This window comes from Manis pentadactyla, chromosome 9, assembly GCF_030020395.1.
Source record: "Manis pentadactyla isolate mManPen7 chromosome 9, mManPen7.hap1, whole genome shotgun sequence".
NCBI classification, from domain to species: Eukaryota; Metazoa; Chordata; class Mammalia; order Pholidota; family Manidae; genus Manis; species Manis pentadactyla.
In genome coordinates, this window is record NC_080027.1 from 127,817,191 (window position 1) to 127,837,689 (window position 20,499).

The following is a 20,499-nucleotide window of genomic DNA, read 5'->3' on the forward strand; positions in this document are numbered from 1 at the left end:
TTAGTTTAATATATTTTCCCAATAAACAAAGAAGCTTGAAGTAAATAATAGGGTTCACCAAGTGGACAAACTTAACCTAAAACGCCACTCCACTATGTTTTAACTTAGTAACTTCTGGAAAAGCAGTTGTGTGCCTCTGTGCCTTCACCTGTGTGTAGTCACCTAGCTGTCTAAGGTTGCTGTGAAAGTAAATGAAATAAGCCATGTAAAGAGGGAATGTGCAGGGCCTGGAGCCTGGTATGTAGGTGGTGAGCAGCCTCTGAGCATCAAACTCCTCAGGATGAATTCACAGGCTTTATGCAAGAATCAAGTGGTATAATTCATATCAAACGTCTAACAGAGAAAATTCTCCATAAATATTCATCACTCCATTGCTAGAACAATAACCACATTATGAGAACATTAGGAGATGCTGAAATATAACTGTCTTGATAAATGATTTCTGGTGGAAATAAAATTTACAGTCAAATAAAATGTCCATTTTTACAATATGATGAAACACTTTGGAAAGTGTCAGAATTAGTTTAAAGTTCTTTGAAGTCCGGATCTGGACTTGAATACGAGGGGGCTCTGACTACCTAGACCTTCTTCGTCCACTGGAATTAACATTTGAATAAATATCAGGTGGAGGAGGAGATGAGCACAGGAAGCTTCTAGGCACCCTTGGGAGGCTCTATCTGCTCTTCCATCTATTAGTTCAGGCGTTTGAACTTATCCCAGCTCGGTCCCACTTGGGGTTCTCCCTCTCGGGGTGCTTTCCTGACCTGTGTTTCTGGTCTCGGATCATTGAGCCTGTAGCTGTTAGAGCCCCAGATATCGGCAGCTATTTTTCTAACCATGGCCCGGTAACCCAGCCATGAACCCTGAGAACCACCATCTGTGTAACGATGTGGTTTTGCTGTTCTCTACTCAAGCCTGAAGAGTTCCACCGTCATACATGGTTGTGTCCATAAAACGAGTGCAAGGGATGTGTGGCCTCTGGGAGGCAGCGTTAAGGGCCAGCGTGTGCTTCACCAGGTCACCTCCTCCCTGCACAGATGCTGGGGGCCGTCCATGTGGGTCTCTGAGTGGCTGCAAAGGGCAGAGAGAAATGGATTCCCAGCCGCCCACGCAGTATGAGCAAGAAACTGAACCTCTTTTCTGAGATGCTGAGGCATAGGTTTGCACTGCATAACCTACCCTATCCAGACAAAAACTCCCCTTAAGGAAGCTCACCCCCTAGCTCAAGAATTCAGATCTCCAGGTCAGGACTAGCCATCCTGGAGTGTGCAGAAAAGATCCTTTTCTTGAAAAGAATGATCAGCCCTAGACTACATACTAGTCTGGTGCCAACTAACAAATCTGAAAAGCAAGACTCAAACATACAAAATTATTTCTAAGAAACTGAATCTTAGAACAAATCTCAGTAAGCTGCAGAAATAAAAATACCCAGCACCAACAAGATAAATTCAGTGTCTGGCACTGAACTGAAGTTTACTATATATACAAAATTCAGGAAAATATAGCTGGTGATGAGAATAAAAGTTAGTCAATGAAAACTACCTAAGTGTCCATCAGTAGATGAATGGATAAAGAAGAGGTGGTACATATACACAATGGAATATTGTCGAGCCGTAAGAAGAAAACAAATCCTACCATTTGAAACAACATGGATGGAGCTAGAGGGTATTATGCTCAGTGAAATAAGCCAGGTGGAGAAAGACAAGTACCAAATGAATTCACTCATCTGTGGAGCAAAAGAAAGCAGAACTGAAGGAACAAAACAGCAGCAGACTCACAGACTCCAAGAAGGGCCTAGTGGTTACCAAAGGGGAGGGGAGGGGGAGGCAGGGAGAGGAGATTAAGGGGCATTATGATTAGCACACATACTGTAGATGGGTCATGGGGAAGGCAGTACAGCATGGAGAAGACAAGTAGTGATTCTGTGGCATCTTACTACACTGATGGGCAGTGACTGCACTGGGGTGTGGGGTGGACTTGATAATATGGATGAATGTTGTGACCACAATATTGCTCATGTGAAACATCCACAAGTTTGTATATCAATGATACCTTAATGAATAAACAAATAAATAAAAGTATAGATGGCATACTGAGCAAAACGTGATGCAGAACTAATGTAGATGACAGAATCAGCAGGCAAAAGCATTAAAATAGTTATTAAATTGCATTCCATTCATTCAAAAAGTTTAGTAGAGATATAGATTATATTTAAAAAGACCCAAGTCAAATGTGCAGAGATGGAAACTCTAATGTGTGCAATAGAAATTCGCTGGATATGGTAAGCTGATGATTAGGCATTAATGAACTAGAACACAGGCCAATGAAAACTATCCAAAATGAAGCACACAGTGAAAGGTAATTTAAAAAAATTAAAATAGCATCTATGAATGTGAAATAACTTCAAGAAGCCTAATATGCATTTTTCTGGCTTCATTAGGATATAATTGAGATGTAACATTGTATAAATTTATGGTACACAGTGTGATAATTTGATACACTTATATATCGAGAAATGCTTATTACAGTGGTGTTAGTTAATACAGCCTTCACCTCTTTTTTATGGCTGAATAATATTCCTTTGTATGTACCACACTTTCTATATCTATTCATCTTTTGATAGATACAGGGTGTTTCCATATCTTGGCTACTGTAAATGATGCTGAAATGAACATGGAAGTGTAGACATTCTTTGAATAAAGATTTCATTTCCTTTGAATATAAAACCTGAAGTTGTATTGTTGGGTCATATGCTGGTTCTATTCTTAATTTTCTGGAGACCGTCCATACTGTTTCACATTGTGGCTGCTCCGATTTTGTTCTTACCAACATGCACAAGGGTTCCTTTTTTTCCATATCTTCACCAACGCTTATCTCTTATCATTTTATAACAGGCAATCTAACAATTGTGAGGTGATTTATCAGTGTGGTTTGGATTTGCATTTCCCTGATGATTAATGAAGTTGAACAATTTTTCACATTTTAATCAGCCATTTGTTTGCCTTCTTTGGGAAAATGTTAATTCAGGCCCTTTACCCATTTTTAAAATCCTATTTTCTGTTTATTTGTTTGTTTTTGTTTTGCTACTGACTGTTTGAATTGCTTATATATTTTGGATATTAACACTATCAGATATATAAATTACAAATACTTTCTCCCTTTCCATAGGCTGTCTTTTCATTTTGTTGATTATCTCTGTTGCTGTACAGAGATTGTTAGCTTGCTTTTGGTGTCATATCCAAAAAAAGAATTGCCAAGACTTATGTCACGGAGATTTTCCTTGTTTTCTCCTAGGAATTTTATGGTTCAAAGTCTTAATTTAAGGTCTTAACCAATGCTGAGTAAGTTTTTGTGAGTGGTGTAACCTTGGGGGTCCAATTTCATTCATTCTCATGTGAATATGTACTTTTTCCATCACCACTCATTAAAGGGACTATGCTTTCTCCATCGAGTTTTCTTGTCTTCTCTACTATCAGTTGTCCATGGATGTGTGGGTTCATTTCTGAGTTCTCCACTCTGTCCAAGAGGCCCATGTGTCTGCTTGATCACTCTAGCTTTGTAATGTAGTTTGAAATCAGGAGATGCAATGCCTCTAGTTTTGTTCTTTCTCAATATTTCTTTGGCTATTTGGGATCTTTTTTGGTTCAATATGAACTTTAGGATGTTTTTTCTGTTTCTATGAAAATCCCATTGGAATTCTGATAGGAACTGCATTGGATCTATAGATGGCTTTGGGCAATACAGACATTTTAACAATATTAACATTCCCAATCCACGACCATGGGATGTCTTTCTGTTAATTCATATCTTCTTCAGTTTCTTTCATCAGTATCTTACAGTTTGCAAAATATGGATTTTTCACTTTTTTGGCTAAATTGCTAATTATTTTTATCTTTTTTATGCTATTCTGAATGGCATTGTTTTCTTTATTTCTTTTTCAGTGAGACCACTGATTTTTTAATGTTGATTTTGTATTCTGAAAATTTACTAAGTGTGTTTATTAGTTGTTACAGTTTTTTATAAAACAGGTGGAGTCTTCAGAATTTTGTATGTGCAAAATCATGTCATTAGCAAACAGAGACAGTTTTACTTCTTCCTTCTGACTTGGATGCATTTTGTTTCTCTTTCTTGCTTCATTTCTCTGGCTAGGACTTCCAGTGCTGTGTTAAACAAGAGTGATGGGAATAGGCACCCTTGTCTTATTCCTGATCTTAGAGGAAAAGCTTTCAATCTTTCACTGTTGAATATGATTCTAACTATGTATGTGAGCTTGTATAATAAATGGACTTTATTATGTTGAGATATATTCCTTCTATACCCACTTGCTAAGAGTTTTTATCATGGAAAAGATGTTGAATTTTGTCAAAAGATTTTTCTTTACCTACTGAGCTGATCATATGATTTTTATCTTTATTATATTAATTTGGTATATCACATTTATTGCTTTGTATATGTTAAAACATTCTTGCATCGAAGGAATAAACCTCACTTTGGTCATGATGTCTGATCCTTTTAATTTGCTGTTGAATTTAGTTTGCTCATATTTCATACAGAATTTTTACATCTGTATGTATGAGGGACAATGTAAAAATAGTTTTATTTTCTTGTAGTATCCATCTCTGGCTTTGGTATCAGGGTAATGCTGGCCTCACAAAATGAGTTTGGGAATTTTTTGGAAGAGTTTGAGGATACTTGGCATTAATTCTTTAAATATTTGGTAGAAGTCACACATGAAACCATCTGGTCCTGGACTTTTTTTCTCTGTTGGCAGATTTTTGATAATTGATTCAATATCCTTACTAGTTACAGGTCAATTCAAATTTTCTCTTTCTTCAGGATTCAGCCTTGGTAGGTTGCATGTTTCTGGGAATTTATTCATTTGTCCAAGGTTGTCCAATTTACTGGCATGTAATTGTTCATAGTCTCTTTCATCATTTGTATTTCTATGGTATCAGTTGTAATGATTCTCCTTTTCAGTTATAATTTTGAGTTCTCTTTTTTTCTTGGTAAACTTAGCTAAAGGTTTGTCAATTTTATTTATCTTTTCAAAAGCCCAGCTCTTAATTTTGTTGATCTCTTCTAAGGTGAAGGAAACCATTAGCAGGGGAAACAGAGAGGAGGGAATAGATTTAAATATAGTAGGAGATAGAAACTACAGGTCTAGTGACAACTGGATCGGAAGAAGAGATAACGAGGAGCCAGAGCTTAGATCTGATTTGGATATTAATGTGCATGTGGTTCTCCCACTGGATGAGGGAAACCGTGTGTGCATGGAGCTGTCACGGAGCAGACTTAGTGCATGGGAAAACTCTGCTCTCTGACTGTGAACCGCAGCTCTGACCAATCGATCCCCTCCACACAGGACAGGTTACATGATTTCCTGGACCCACTGCAAAACAAATGGACATGTGGGGTCCCCTTATCCAATTGTTAAGATTTTCAAAGCAAGAACAGTAGAGCATTAAACCAAGCCCAGAGCCTTTCCAAGTCCTGGGTTTTCTGCAGCTGCACAGGCCACAAGACCATGAATCTACCCCTGCCCCCATCTCCCACCTGGGTCGGCTACTGTGATTCCAGAGCCTGCTTCGTTTGCAAAACTGAACCTCTGGTTATGTTTCTTCTGCCTCGCCGATTTCAGGAGTGTTCTCCCCTGGTGTACTGGCTTTATTATGCTGATAACTATGGGACATTTTTATTGGGGTCATAACATTTTAACATGCCTCCATAGCCCATTTCTGTTAGTCTCCAAATTTGTCACATAGAATATGTAGCTGTGCTGCAATGATGATTTCAGTTTAGAGGAGGTTTTCTTCTTCCCCCAACTCACATTCACGACTTAGGATGGCAGTATGCCATCCCCATGACTAGCTGAGAATGCCTCTTGAAGGTGAGTTTCTCCCTGTGCATTGAGTGGACAGGTGCCTTCGGAGGCCACTTTGAGAGTGAATGCGAGCTCCAGAGTCCTGGGCAGCCGGCTGTGGGGCTGCAGAGGTCCTGGACGGACGGCTAGATCCACTCAGGAGCTTGCAGACTGTTCCATGCTCAGTGAGGCGGACTTTCTCTGGCCAGAAGGCCAGAAGCACATGCTGTGGGTCCGGCTTAGCCACCGCTGTGTTGTGCCCATAATCAACTCGAACAATAGCTCATCTTCCTCTCTGGTGACATGTGAGGTATGGACCTTCGGGACCTAAATCCACTTTTCATATTATCTTCGCTCCCAGTCCACAAAGCTTCTGAGGACCTACCATGTCAGGATACTAGATAATTTACACTTGATAACAAAGAGCAAGAAAAAGTTAAAATGTCACTTTAGCCAATTTTGATGTTTACATACACATATACTTGATTTATAAGCAACTATTCCCCTATATACCAAGAAATATTTCTGTTTAGAGAAGGGAGACACTGGCTACCCACAGGTTGGAAGCCTTGCAGACTGGTCACCTGCATAAGGCCACCAGATAAAATAAAGGCACTGATTATTTGCAAATAGTTAGGACATATTTATATACTTCAAAATACACTTTATTCAAAATTCAAATTTAATGGGGTGCCCTGTGTTTTCATTCTAAATTTGGCAACATGATACCTTAACTGAATGGAAACTGAGCTGTATGATTTTTAAAGTGGCATCTAACCCTGGCATACTCAGTCTAGATGTGGTTTTACCATTTCCAGTAAATCAAACCAAGACCAAAGAGTAGAGTTTAAGAGATGGGAGATATTGATTCAGTAGAAGAAGAAATTTGCTATTTACACAGAATTGTACCCCCAAAGTATGATTCATTTAGTCAGCACCCCATGACTCACATGCAGTCTAGAGGTCTGTCCATTGGGGTGCGCCTACGCAGGGGACACTCCAGGCAGCCCACTAAGGTAAAGGAAACACGAGAACGTTCCATTTGTAAATGAGAAAGAAGTGTGACACTATTATTTCATAGAAGAATTGGGCCTGGAGTTCTGTCTCCGCCAGGAGGCGGCTGCATCCTGAAGACCTCTGACATCTCACCACGTGGGGGTTCAACAACACACATGCTGATTCTCTGCACTATGAGAGTGGGCGGATGAAATGTTTCTGGTTTTTGTGCTTTACTTTGACACACAGGACAGGGCATTGTTAAAAATGTATAAGCATCATTTTCTAAACAGATTTTCCCACACAATTTCTGTACTTTAAATTCATATTTAAAAATACCAGACTATAAATCTTCCTAATTATTGTGCAACAACTAGTCATGGATATTAGGGATGGAAGGAATTTAATGGATAAATTTCAGCAAAAGCCTTTGCTCAACTGGTAGATGAAATTTAGGACCATAATTTAATAAGCACAGTTACTAATAAGCAGTTTCTGCTGTTGGACCTATACATCAGTGTAGCATATATTTTTCAGTTATGACAGCTGTTACCACCAAGAATCAGAATTGATTTATCAGAAAATTTTTTGATAATAGTGAAACTTTCATATTTTTCACATATGAAAATATTCTTATATACCTTCATGAAAACAAAGCAGTTTTGATATTTTAGTTTACATGTTAATAAAATTTCAAGGAAAATTAAAATGTTTGGAATCATTTGCAAATAGAGTAAAAGGGATTACTTCATTTATTTTTTAGGTTTTGTGAATGTTTTGTTGTATTTGAGTACATTGAAAATCTATAAAATTTCTAAATAAGTAATATTCAGAAATCAGAGGTGAATGCTTAAAAATTTCCACCAAATGGTGTGCTAAAAACTCAGTGTCTGTACAATTATCTATCTGAGATATTTAGAAGACATTCCAAAATTGGAATTTATTGGAGTTGAGGATTTATCATAACTGAGCTCTAAGTTTTTTTTTCTTTCTTCTCTTTTATTATTTTCAGCAATTCTAATAATATAGAATAATATTCTATATTATCCCAGGTAAAACTATTATTTCTTTTGGAGGGGTAGACAGGCCCTGTTTTTGAAAAAAATGTTTAATTTGTAGACCCAGGCTAGAATTATTCTTAAACTGCCTTTGCTTCAAAATTTAGCGTAACATGAGTAATACTTTATCCTTTCTTACAATACATAATTCAGCAGTGCTGTTTAATATCTAATTTAACTGTTTCTACTACAGATTAAACATATTCCCTCATAACCACCCAAAAAATTATCTACAACTCTGAACTTGAAGGTGACTGCTAGGTTCTTTTCTTTAAAAGATAGTTTTACCATTTTTAATTTGATAAAGGAGACTGCTATCCATTTTCTTTCTTCTTGTTAATTTGTCTACCTTAAAAAAGGAATGCATTTGTAAAGTATTTGAATAACAAAAACAATCATTTCATTTTGCATTTGGAATTGAAAAGTTAACCAACAAATTCAGAGAATAATAGATGGAGCAAAGGGTGGGTGACTTGGGGTCCCTTAAGATCACCATGAGTTCTGGGGGAGCTGGAAGGAGACCCCTGGGCTGCAAACCTCAAGGTCAACAGAGGTGAGTAATATGCAGAAATGTGACCTTTTTGGTAGGGATGACTCTGTCTCAAAAATATGAAGTTAAAAGTCTCTTTAACCCAAAAAGGTTATAGATAAACAACTTTACAGTGAATGAAAAATATTTGCAATATTTTGACTAGGCCATATCATATAGGCCAACTATATATAATTAAGGAAAAATTTTAAGAATCTGCCCTTACTCTCGATGCCATTTATCTATGGAAGAGGTGTGCACACTGACAAAAACGGCCTGGACACTGGCTTGTTTTCAACCTTGATAAAGTAATTTAGTTTTCTAAAAGAATTGCTCTCATTAATGCTTTGGTAGTGTACCAGGATACGTCCCCAGAACGTGACGGAAGAGAAACACACTTCCAGTGGCTCCCTGAGTTGCTCTGCGCTGGTGGCAGACGCTGCCCATGGGGCCTTGGCCTGAACGCTCACCCCCACTCACAGGGCACTGTGGCCTCTTGGGGTGTCGCTGGGCAGTGGGCTTCTCCGGCATTCTGTGTTGGAAACGTGAGGCTACAGACCAACCGTCACCAGCTTTGTAGCTGCCAAAACCATCCTGAGAAACATGGAAAAGGAAAGGAGGGAATGAGTAAGGAAAAGGAAGGCCCAAATGAAAGATTTTAACATAATAAACATTTTATTTTCTGTGATTTTTCTGAGATCATAAACCCTTCTCCCAAGATCGCTGAAGCTCTTTCCTGCTGGCTAATTCCATTCAACGTTGAAAGAATATATGGAGATGCAGCATTCTCGTTTAAGCCCGAATTCCAGGCACCTCTTAGTCATGCACCTGAAAACCTATCTTTGAAGACTCAGCACATCCGTGGCCTCCTTTGTGAAAGCGTCCACGGTGAATGCAGAATAGTTCATTCAATGCTCTCTCCCTGGTTATCATCAGTCTGTTTATACTCCTGTCTGCTCAGCTGGGTTATGACTGTTCAAGGCAAGGCACATACCGTATTCATCTTCATATGCCCAGTGCTTAGAACACATCAGCTCCACACTGATAAATGTCTGGCAAATTCAAGAAGAAATTAAGAGAATGATTGATTAAATGAATCGATAACAAATGGAATTGGCCTTTAGAGGAGACACAGGATATGGCACAAGTTGTTATTAGGGTTACAGGAAGAGAAGAGGACATTCATCCTTTAATATCCCGTCGGGCAATAATAGACTCAGCCCTGAACACTGGATGGAGTGCCAGCCAGGAGTTTGCAGCCGGAGAGAAAGCATCAGTAAATGCCATTGTTAGACGGGAGCTGGGCAGGTCAATAAAGCAGGGCTGTCCTTTCAGAGAGCCTAGGCAAACAGTCAGGACCAGGTCAAAAGCAAAGAATGGAAGTAAGAGACACCAGATGAAACAAGAGAAGCAAAACCAAGAGACATCCCAGAGGCAGAGAACAAATATATAATTCTTTGTGTGCTATTAATAACCCCAGCATTCCATACTGGCTAATAGTCAGATCCTGGAAGAGGCTGCCTGAATTCAAGTGCTGCTTCTATTTGCTTACCAGATCCATAACAGTCACTGTGACAGTTTCCTCATTGTAAACCAGGGGTGATAGTCACACCTATGCACAGGACTTGGGGGAGAATGAAATTAAACATGTCTGTAGAGCATCTAGGATAATTCCTAACACATAATCAGTAATTAATGTTAGCTGTTGTTATTAAAAGGTCCCAATTCAATCTGGACAGATGAGTAATATAAGAGATTTTTTAAAAAAAGAATTTTCCTGGGAAGGGGTGACAGTATTTATCAGTCTGCTTAGACCACTCCTGGCTTATGTCTGTTCTCTTGGTGTCTTATTTGGTCAGTATGTTCTTTCACTGTTGTAGGAACCTAAAAAAATAAAATGTATTAGAATATCTTTAGGATGTTAAGACAGGTAATAATTTTCTGAAACATGAAATAAAAGATAACAATTAAAAAGATAAAAATGCTAATGCAGACTGTTTAAAAATTCAAAATTTCTGAAAAATGCCAAATATTCCCCAAAATGAAAAATTGTACTAATAATTCAAGAAAATGCAGATAAATAGCAATGATCATTTTGGTTCTATAATAGCACAGTGCTGGCTGCAAATCAAATATCCCACAGTGACCACATGGGAAGGATGGACAAATTGGAGGGTTTAAATTAGACAGAAGATGTTCTTTGATTACAGTGCAAAACTAGAAATCAATAGCAAAAAGATTACTAAAAATACCTGAATGTTTAGGAATCAAACTATATATGTAGTCGTGGATTCAGTTTGGATCCATGGATCACATTAACGGGTCAAACATTTAAACTGTAAGTGATATCCATGAGAATTAAAATGTGGCATATCAAAACATTGGGAAGCAGCTAAAGCCACGCTTAGAGGAAAATTCATAGTATTGATGAATATATTAGAAAAGAAGCAAGGCTAAGAATTATTTTCATTGGCCTAAGTATCCATTTAAGACTCCTGACAAAGGAGAGCAAATTAAACCTGCAGAAAGCAGACAAAGGAAATAATAAATATCAAAGCAAACAGAAATGGAAAGGAAAGGATGTTCTGCAGAATATATTAACAAATCCAAATTTTGTTTCTTTTAAAAGACTTACGAAATTGCTAAATACACATTGACTGACAAATTTTGTTAGAAAGGTAAAAATTACTAATAACGGGGATAAAAAAGAAGTCCTCACTAAAAATATTTATTCCAGATGGGCACTTACATTCGGAGACCAAAGTAATTCACCATACTAATGTAGGAATGGAATAAAATTATGTTATCATTTCAATGGCTACAGAAAAGGCATTTGACAAAATTCAACATCTATTCAAAGCTACTTCCTGAACTGGGAATGAAAGGCAATTTCATTAATTGGATTTAAAAAATAACACACAGCAAGCATTATGTTTCGGGGAGAGATAAGTAAAGCTTTCCTCCTTGGATCCCAGAGGAGACAAAGATGTCTTATCACTGACCCAAATCAGAGTAGAAAAATCAGAATCACATGTAGGCTAAAAATCCATGTCGATCCTAAGCATCTGAACTGTTTTTCTTCTTGGGGTAGAGGGGCAAGGAGGCCGTGGCACGGAAAGGTGCAAGGTAACTATACCTTCCTCAACCTTTTCTCTTCTTCCATTTTTTTAAAATATGAAAAGGCATTTAAAAGGCAGCAAAATGTAAGTAGCACCAGAGGCTGGTGTTAAAATGTGGGGATGCTGCTGGTGTGAAAGAAAGAGAACAGGGCAGGAAGCCAGACCTCTCTGTTGAGTCACAGAGATAAAGAGAGGAGAGGCCGGTGAGGGGCCTGGGCCACGAGGCTCTTGGAAACCAAAGGGGGAGCTTTTTGAAGGTTCCTGTTTTATGCTTTGCTACTATTTCATTTTCTATTATGGTGTAAAAATGCTCCTAAATCCTGGTACAAATTAGATTATCAGAATAATAATTTATTATTATTCCATAGAATAATAGAATAGTAATAATAATAATAATTCTTCACTGAATCAGAAATAGCCATTGTCTCTTTTGACTAGGATGAAAAATTATTAAAACAAAGAAACAAAATGGCTTAAGATGACCCTAATTTCTTTCAAAGTTCCCCCACTTAAGACAAATGGCTTTTCTCTATTAGCATCAAGAAAGTCAGCCACATTCTAAATTTAATAGAAACATATGAACATAAACAACAATGACCTATGGCAGTAATAAATGCCTAATACATTGTATTAGATGATGTATAAATTGATATTGTTAATTATTGTGATCTTATTAATCATTGATAAACCTGCTTATTCCAACTAAACTTAATACTGGAATTTCAAGTTAAGTGGGAGGACTATTACTCTCTGTTGTAGATCTTACAAGTTAATACAAGCAAGTCATTTTTCCCAATGGAGCCTATATAAAAAGAATCCTTCACACAGACATACTCCACAGTGCAATATTTCACTTACCCATTGTGTCTATGTTCACCCCCTATTTGTGTTAAATTGGTTGGGTAGCTCAGAAAATTAACATGAGAATTGTTACATGCAAAAAAAATAACTATAGTGTATTGCATATTCCATCTGTTCATGTTGGTGTCTTATAGACACAGCCAGAAAATCTTGGCAAAATTTTGGGCTGCCGGCTGTAACAGAGGTCAGTAGTAGAGACTATAGAATTCTGGATTCAATCACAAATGGGCCATTGAAAGCTAACTTTTATAAAAAATAAATAAATACAACTACCCATCTGTTGGCTGAGTTCTGCCAGCACATCAAGAGGGGGCCTCATCAGTCCACTATAATCGAGACTGTAAACTGCCTGTTATTAAATTGTTTTTCCTGTGGCAAGCAAACAAAGATACATTGAAGTCAGGCAGGTAACAGCTTTCGCTCCCGATTCATTCTCCAGACTTCATGGAGCCGAATTTCACGTTGCCAATCAATACGGAGCCACACACTTGTTTTTAAACGTCTTGCCACAGGAATTGGCTTGCAGCCACCGTAGCAGAGACGTGTAAAGGAAGCGGATTTGGGAGGAAGGGAGGGAATGCTTTTTGCCTCCCTGGAGTCTGTTTATTTGTATATTTTGCAATACAATCAGTATTTTAAAAGAAAGCTATAAATTTAGATCCTCTGGGTCAGAACTCTCAGTATATGGTTTTAGTGTAAAGAGGACAATTCTGATACTAAACTCTTGCTTGAAATCTTGAATCTCTCCACATGTCCATCCTAAGCATAAATGCTTAGAGACCCAGAGGGTGATTTATTAAATTCTAAATGCTTGGTTTACAGATTTTAATTTTTACTGCATTTTACAATTTTGGAATTCTGCACACCTTTGCAACTTTGCCGTGTTCAAGGTCTCCAGCAAAGACGAATCCAATTTTGAGATCAAAATCCAAGGAAACAAAAGATGATTAAAACTAAAATAAAGAGCAAAAAGAGCTCATGTATGTAGTTTCTGAACTCTGCCTTTACAACTAACTTTCTTGTCACATATCTGTGTTTTATGGCCTCACAAGAATACAGCATTCTTGCTATTTTACACTGATTTTTCAGCAAATAAATCAAAATAGGTAATCAGGGGTTTTTGGTGATAGAAGAAAATATTTATCAAAAAGGCCATTAGGAGTAGCAATAGGAAGTAGAGGATTTATGTATGATTATTGCATTTGGAGACAATTTTATAAAGCAGAAAGTCAGATTTTTGAGAATTCTATCCTCCATAAATAATCTGCCATAATCTGCCATAAATGATAGAAGATTTCCTGTCTTTTTCTGTTGTGTAAAATGGAAATCCCTTAGTAATGCAATCAAAATATGCACTGATATTTCTCATATTGCAATTGTTATCCTCTTATTATGAGTGAGGCCTCTGAAAGGTTGAGCAGGTGTATCTGAGAGTCAAGTAACTGAGATTCAGTCTGCTCAAGTTACTTTTTCTCATTTCTGGACCTAGAAATATTTATTAATTTTTTTCCCTAGGGAACATTATATCCTTTAAATATGTGCAATACATGTCATAGTTACTCACGGAGGTACATTAACTGCTCAGAGGAAGGGAGGGGAGAGTGTGGTTACATACCTGGGAAAGTCAGGAAGTTTCTTTTGATTTAAGTTGCAAAATGTCTTGAAACCTTGTCCAGACATATTTGTCTCTGATAACGCTTGGAGCCAGGTGTCGTTCAGCACATTTGCCCTGGAAGTAGATGCTGCTTCATTGAGCTGGTGCTTCTTGTTTTACGCAGCAGTATTATCCAGCCCTGCCTTCAGCCCAGGCCTGGGAACGGCTGTGTGGCACAGCGCGATGTGTCCCAAATTGGTTGTATTCATACCTCTGCAGACACTGACAGGAGGCAAGAAGGGCTTAGAATCCATAGGATGAATATGGGGCAGTTTTATTTGTGGGAGGGAGGCAAGGAGCCAAATAATTTAAAGTAAATTGACTAGTAATTTATTTTAAAAATAATATTGAAGCAAACATGTAATGGAATAATAGGCTAAATTGGCATACATTTTAAGAGAATTTTGAGATAACAGATTTTGGATACTTAAAAGAAATGTCGTGCAGGACAGGTCACCTACGACATCCTGCACCACCCAGGCTGAGTCTCATCTGCTTCAGGAGCTACGTCGGTGGGGAAGCGTGAGAAGTGTGGTGGACAGAGGGTAATGCCGAGCCTCTGGCTGTCCTGCTCAAAACACATATAAACAGCAAAATACTGTCAGCAGAGCAATATCACAGAGATGTTTAAAGGAATAAACTATGATAATGTAGGTAAAGCTCTTTGTGAACTGGAGAAAAAGGGAAAAGTAGATTTTTTCATTTATTTATTCTTTTATTTAGCAGACATTTATTGAGCAGTTACAATGTGACAAAACTCCACTAGGCATGGTGCTTCTCTTCAAGGAGCCTACAGCCTAAAACCAAAGAGATGGCTGGCTGGCCGGCACTCCAATGCCGGGACAGAGGCCCATGCTAGATATCGCCTCTGAGTTCAGTGACGACATCTGAGGGAAGACCTGATGGCAGGCGAATGGGCCACAGAAGACAGCCCAGAGCAGAGGGGCTGCGAAGAGGCCGGAGGCGGGGGCGCATGCCATCTGTTGAGGGTCGGCCTGTTGAACAGTAGCATTTTCAGGAGTCAACACAGTGTATGTTTTTCTCCAGCAAAGTTTCATGTGGCATAGAAAGGTAGTTCTATTGTTTTGAGTTTTAAGACTTTACCAGGTGATTTCAAAAGGAGATTTGAAGGTCTAAGCCCAGAAGTGACCCTATGGAAGGATCAGGGATTCTAAGGGAAAGCTGGGGAGGCCACTGCAAGAGAGCCCGTGATGAAGCCAGCAGACAGGGGGTCTGGTGGGGATGGAGAATCGCCCCAGTAAGCTGCTGAGGCACACAGAACGAGGAAAGTTTGTCACATAACAACCAAGCCAAACGTCAAAGGGAAAAAGCAGGTCACAAAGCCATGTGCAGAGCATCATTCCAGTTTGCAAGCCAGAGACTTGGACGCATACACAACAAAATGCTAATAGTGGTTATTGCAGGGTGACAGAATTATGAGCCAGTTTTATTTTATTTTCCCTGTCTTCTATATTTTCCAAATTTTCTTCATTGAATATATATTGCTTTTGTAATTGAAAGAACATTAAAAACAGATGTGGTAGCCCAGAACTAGGGGAGTGAAACCGAACAGGTCATTAAGGACAATCACTCCCAGACCTGGAGCGACACAGGGCATGGTGGGACCTCACGAGCTGGTCTGAGGGGGACGGCCACTCACTGTATTTCCTAAGCCTCTCCGCCCCACACCCCTCCTCCCCCCTCTCACTCGGAAACACACATCAAAACTCGCGCAGGCAGTGAGAAATTCACACGCCAGCACATATACACTCACTGCAGCACTTCCTTTTTCTTAAGATGGCAGGAAGCCCCAGATGCTGTGGACATGCGCGACCACACCCAGTGCATATCTGGGTCTGAAGTCAGCGTGGCTGTGGAGGGTTCGGTCTGCGCCCTCTGATGTCCCATGTAGGCTTTGGGGCACATTGATATATTGGTCAAGAAAGTGTCCTGTGAATGATTCCAGTTTTCCTCCCCTGCCTCCATCTCTCTGCACCCATCTCTGCTTCCAACAAAACATACTGACAGAGATAAGCATGTTCCCAGCCCAGTCTAGTCCTGGAGATGCGGTGTGGGGAAAGGACAACTGAAGGTCCCCTAGCCAGATCCCAGGGATGCTTCTCTGAGTATTTTCCCAAAGCCACTGTCCAGACAACCGGAAAGTTCTCCCCAAAAGACCATCCTCCCGAGCCCAGAGACTGCACCCCTCTGGCAAACCCTGTCACCTCCAATTTCAGTTCCATATCCATCACAACTTAGCACAGGAGATTGGCTATTTAAGGTTTTATTTTTAGTTCAGTTCAAGGAAGTAGAAATAGGTATAAACCAGGTATAGATCACTTTCATCATTTTTAACTACCATTTTTTAGTCCCCCTTTACCCCTCAGATCCTGGTTCTGTGAGCCCCATCCTTTCGGGCCAGTACATTCCACCACATTCAAGCTTTTCCTTCAGACCCACGTTTGTCCTTGGAGAGGCAGATGGTTTTGTTTCAGCTGTGGATCCCAATTTCAGTTTTGGGTTGGGCAGGGTGTATACCTAACCAGATGGAATTTCTGGGATTTGCTACACAAATGTTTTAGGACACAACTTAGGCCTGCTTTCCTAAACATTTCAGCTTTAATTCTGTAGTGACTTGCATCATTCATTCTGGAAAATCCAACAAACATGAATTCACAAAGTGCCTGAGACCTTAAAGGAAGCCAGGCAGTGTGTGAGCAGGTCCTGGGAGCTGGGGCGCCAGCATTCGTGGAACGATCCCGGCCCCGAGTCAGGCAGAGCTGTTCAAATTCCTCTAGTGCCATTTTTTAGCGGTATGACCTTTAGAAAATCACTTAATTTATTTGAACCCTAATTTCTTCAACTAAAAATGGGGTTATAATCAGCTAATATGGTTGTTTGGAAGTTTTAAGGGCCTAATGTGCACCCAGCTCCCTGCACAGTGATGGACAATAATACGTTGGGGTTTATCTCCTTCCCCTGTGCCTTGTATTTGGGACCGTCTTTTCAATTGTCAGATGTCAGTGATAATATTAGCACATCTTTAACCTAACTTAAAAGGAACAAACCTCAAGACCACAAATTTTTGACACAAAAATATTTTCCTGCCTAAGAATTCAGGTTATGGTCAAGGGGTGGCCAGCATTCCAACGACAGCAGAATTTCTTGGAAATAATTGAAGGCCGACGCAAAGGCAGATGCAAATCCCCAGCTGACCCTGGATCAACCTGGTTTTCTTGGCTAAGAAAGGTCCTCCTCGGTCCTGTGCAAGCCCGTCCCAGCTGAGACTCCTAGGGTCACTCCCAGCCTAGATCTGACACGCAGAAGAAGGAAACAAATAAGGGAAAAAAGGAGACAGAACTACCTGAATTCCTTAGAGCAGAAACCAAACAAATGTGGTTCTGATAATGCTCACCATCTGTCACCTGTGATCCTGCATCAAACATCCACGGAAACCATTGACCTGTAGACACAAAACAATTTCTACTATTTAATTTAGACTTCAATAGTCTTTCAAAGTTATCAAACTTAAACTTTCTAATTGGCCTAAAAAATCATATCTGCGTTTGATCACTTTTTTAATGTTATCTCTGTTTCTATCCCCAACAGTTTCTTTCTTCAACTTTTCTCTTCTGTAATATAAGAAAGTAAAACCTCATCAGACAAAATACTGTGGAAATGGCCCTCCAGATAGACTCAAGGAGGGACGGCAAAGAAACAATGAATATGCCCATCTTGCCTTCGGATCTGCTACTTTTTCTGACTTGGGGGTTTAGAGGACTTCTCAGTTTCTTTAAGGACTTAGTTTTTGAATTTGGATGTTATTGAATTTTCCAGATCGAGTGATAAGGGGTTTCATAAACTTAAATTTGTCTCCTTGTCTCTAAGGAGGTCCCAGTAAGGAGAGGAGAAACCCAAAGAAGGTAAAACAGAAATTAAGGTACATCTGGCAACAGACCCAGAAGTTGGGAAGGAGTCATGGCTGAGGAAGCAAAACCCCCAATGCCAGTACCAACAAGTCCTGTTTCTTCTATTAAATACTTAGCTTTTCTTCATAAATCGAATTCTAAAAAGCAATAACAGATTCTAGAAGGAGCTTAGGCACATTTTTGAGTGCTTCTCCCCTGAATCTAATGCTAGTAATTTCAGGCAGAATGTCTGGAAACTCTTGGAATCGGGTGGGCATTTCCACACTGGAAGCTCGGGGCCAGTGGGAGAATTTTAACGCGTGGACCCAAGTCCCCAGGCCAGTCTGGAGACCGCTGTTCTCATGAGACCGTCAGAATGCTGTGCTGGTCAGGGGTCACCTGTAGTCCCGACATTCTACCTTAGACAGGGGTTCACCAGCCCACAGCAGCGCCGTGAATTAGCCTCCTGGTCACGGGAGACAGAGCGTCACTGGGAGGCAGGCAACTTTCCCTTATATCTTATAATGATGCTACTGACCCTGTTCACTGTTACATTCTTAGCACCTAGAATAGTGCTGGTCATGTAGTAATAGATACTTGTTGAATGAATGAATGACTATAGCGCTTCCACTGTGATAAACACTTAGCTTAACTACTTTTTGTACATCATCACATTTAATTTACAAGCTTACAATTCCCCTGGAATTACTCTCCCCATTTTATAGACAAGAAGACGAGCCTCAAAAAAAGTAAACAACTAACCCAAGCTAGAATTAATGCTGATTCTAAGACTCCTGTAGCTATACACCATCATCTCATCTCATCCTCATTCTTAAAATCAACGATTATTAAGGAACTCTTTGGTAATGGCCTTAATGGCCACACAATGATTGCCCCAAATCATTCTAAAATATCCTTTCAAGAAAATTAAACTCTCCTAAGTTTATTCATGCATTCAGGGAACAAGCATTCACGGAGCGCTTACTGCTCTGGGCCAAGAACATCACCAGGTTCTGGGGTGGTGCAGACAAAGGCTGGGTTCCAGGAACCTGGACAGGCCCACGCAGAAGTGGACAATCTGAAATCTGGGAGCTGGGCACCATTTCAGAGGGGCGGCCAGGGCATGGCTGCAGGCACGCAGAGATCTACATCCCCCTTCCTCCAGAAAAGTCCAGCCAACGGTGTGAATTTGGAAGGCACAAGGCTGAAAGCAGGCTGGCGGTTCTCAGGCAGAAATTTGTCTGAGGCCCTCACGTGACACTGTCTGTAGTCAGGTGTCCATTCACTGCCTCGGTCACATTTCTCATTTCCAGTTTTGTAATCACTCATCCCTTTTCCAGTTCAAAAACACTGTGGCATTTACTTAAGGGTCAAAACCTGTGTTATAATTCTCTGTCCTGAGATATTTCATTTTCTGATCTTTTGATCATTTTTGCTGTTCTCTCTATATCCATCACATTCATTTTAAATCATGGAACCAAAAATCAGAATCAGTCTGCTAAAAACCCCTGGAGAGTGACACGTGCACACGGGAGAGGAGCACCCCTACTCTTGTGCTGCTGTTCATACATCCAGGGTTTTTGTGGCTAGATTTCTATTTGTGCAAGAAGTTCTTGAATAACATAACATATTTGTGGGGTCCTATGAAGTCCCTTCAGCTGCACCAGCACAATCTTTATATTTCCTCTTTCTCTTTTTAATCACACTCCTCCAGTTCCACGACAGCTCTTGGATTTTTCCTCTTGGGAAATGTCCACACACGCCAGGTTTCAGTTTCACATCTGAGTAAGTTAGAAGTCGTTCAGGAGAATAAAAAAGCAAATGCACACACAGGAGCTGCAGATTCAAAATAAACAAGCCCCCCGATTCCCGTGTAGTTTCTTCTTTTTTACACTAAACAACCAGAACCATTTGTCTTTATCCTCAGTGCCCAGCCTACCTGCCGGACCCCTCACTGTGCGTTTCTTGTCGTGGCTGCCATGACACAAGGGTGCACTATGGGCGCTCCCATTTTTAAAAGATTTTGAAACTATTTTTTAAAATGATTGAATTATTATTATTCCAACTATCAGTAAAACACTTTAGATGCTTTGTATTGAAACAGCAGTGGGTGGAAATACAGAAGCACATTCCTAGTCAACCTTTTCTCGGGGCTCATTTCTGATTTGTGACTGTAGTTTACCAGAACTCTTTCACATGTGCCAAAAGAAAACTATGATAAAAGCGTCTTATAGTTAATTTTTTGTATGTTATCTTGGTGCTACACATAAATATATATACATGCATGTTACAGCTGATAGATAGATAGACATAGGTAGATAGATACATAATAGCAAGATTTTCCGTATCTCAGATATTTTCTAAATACTTTTCATATATCAAGTCATTTCATCTTCACAACTTTGTAGTTGAGGAATCAGAGGTACAGAAAAGTTTAATAAATTCCCCAAGGATGCATAGTAAAAAAATGGCAGGATTAGGGTCCAAGAGCCACACTCTAATATAAATAGAACA

At 39.6% G+C, this 20,499-nt stretch overlaps 1 long non-coding RNA gene across 1 annotated transcript; it reads right to left on the reverse strand.

Moving 5' to 3' along the window:
* Nucleotides 1-9,341: 9,341 nt before the first annotated feature.
* LOC118924571 (uncharacterized) lies at nucleotides 9,342-19,923 on the reverse strand. The gene is made up of 4 exons (XR_005029657.2): nucleotides 18,971-19,923; nucleotides 17,493-17,540; nucleotides 14,039-14,645; nucleotides 9,342-9,495 (listed from the first exon to the last, which is right to left on the reverse strand). It is a non-coding gene; the product is annotated as an uncharacterized LOC118924571 (long non-coding RNA).
* Nucleotides 19,924-20,499: the final 576 nt, after the last annotated feature.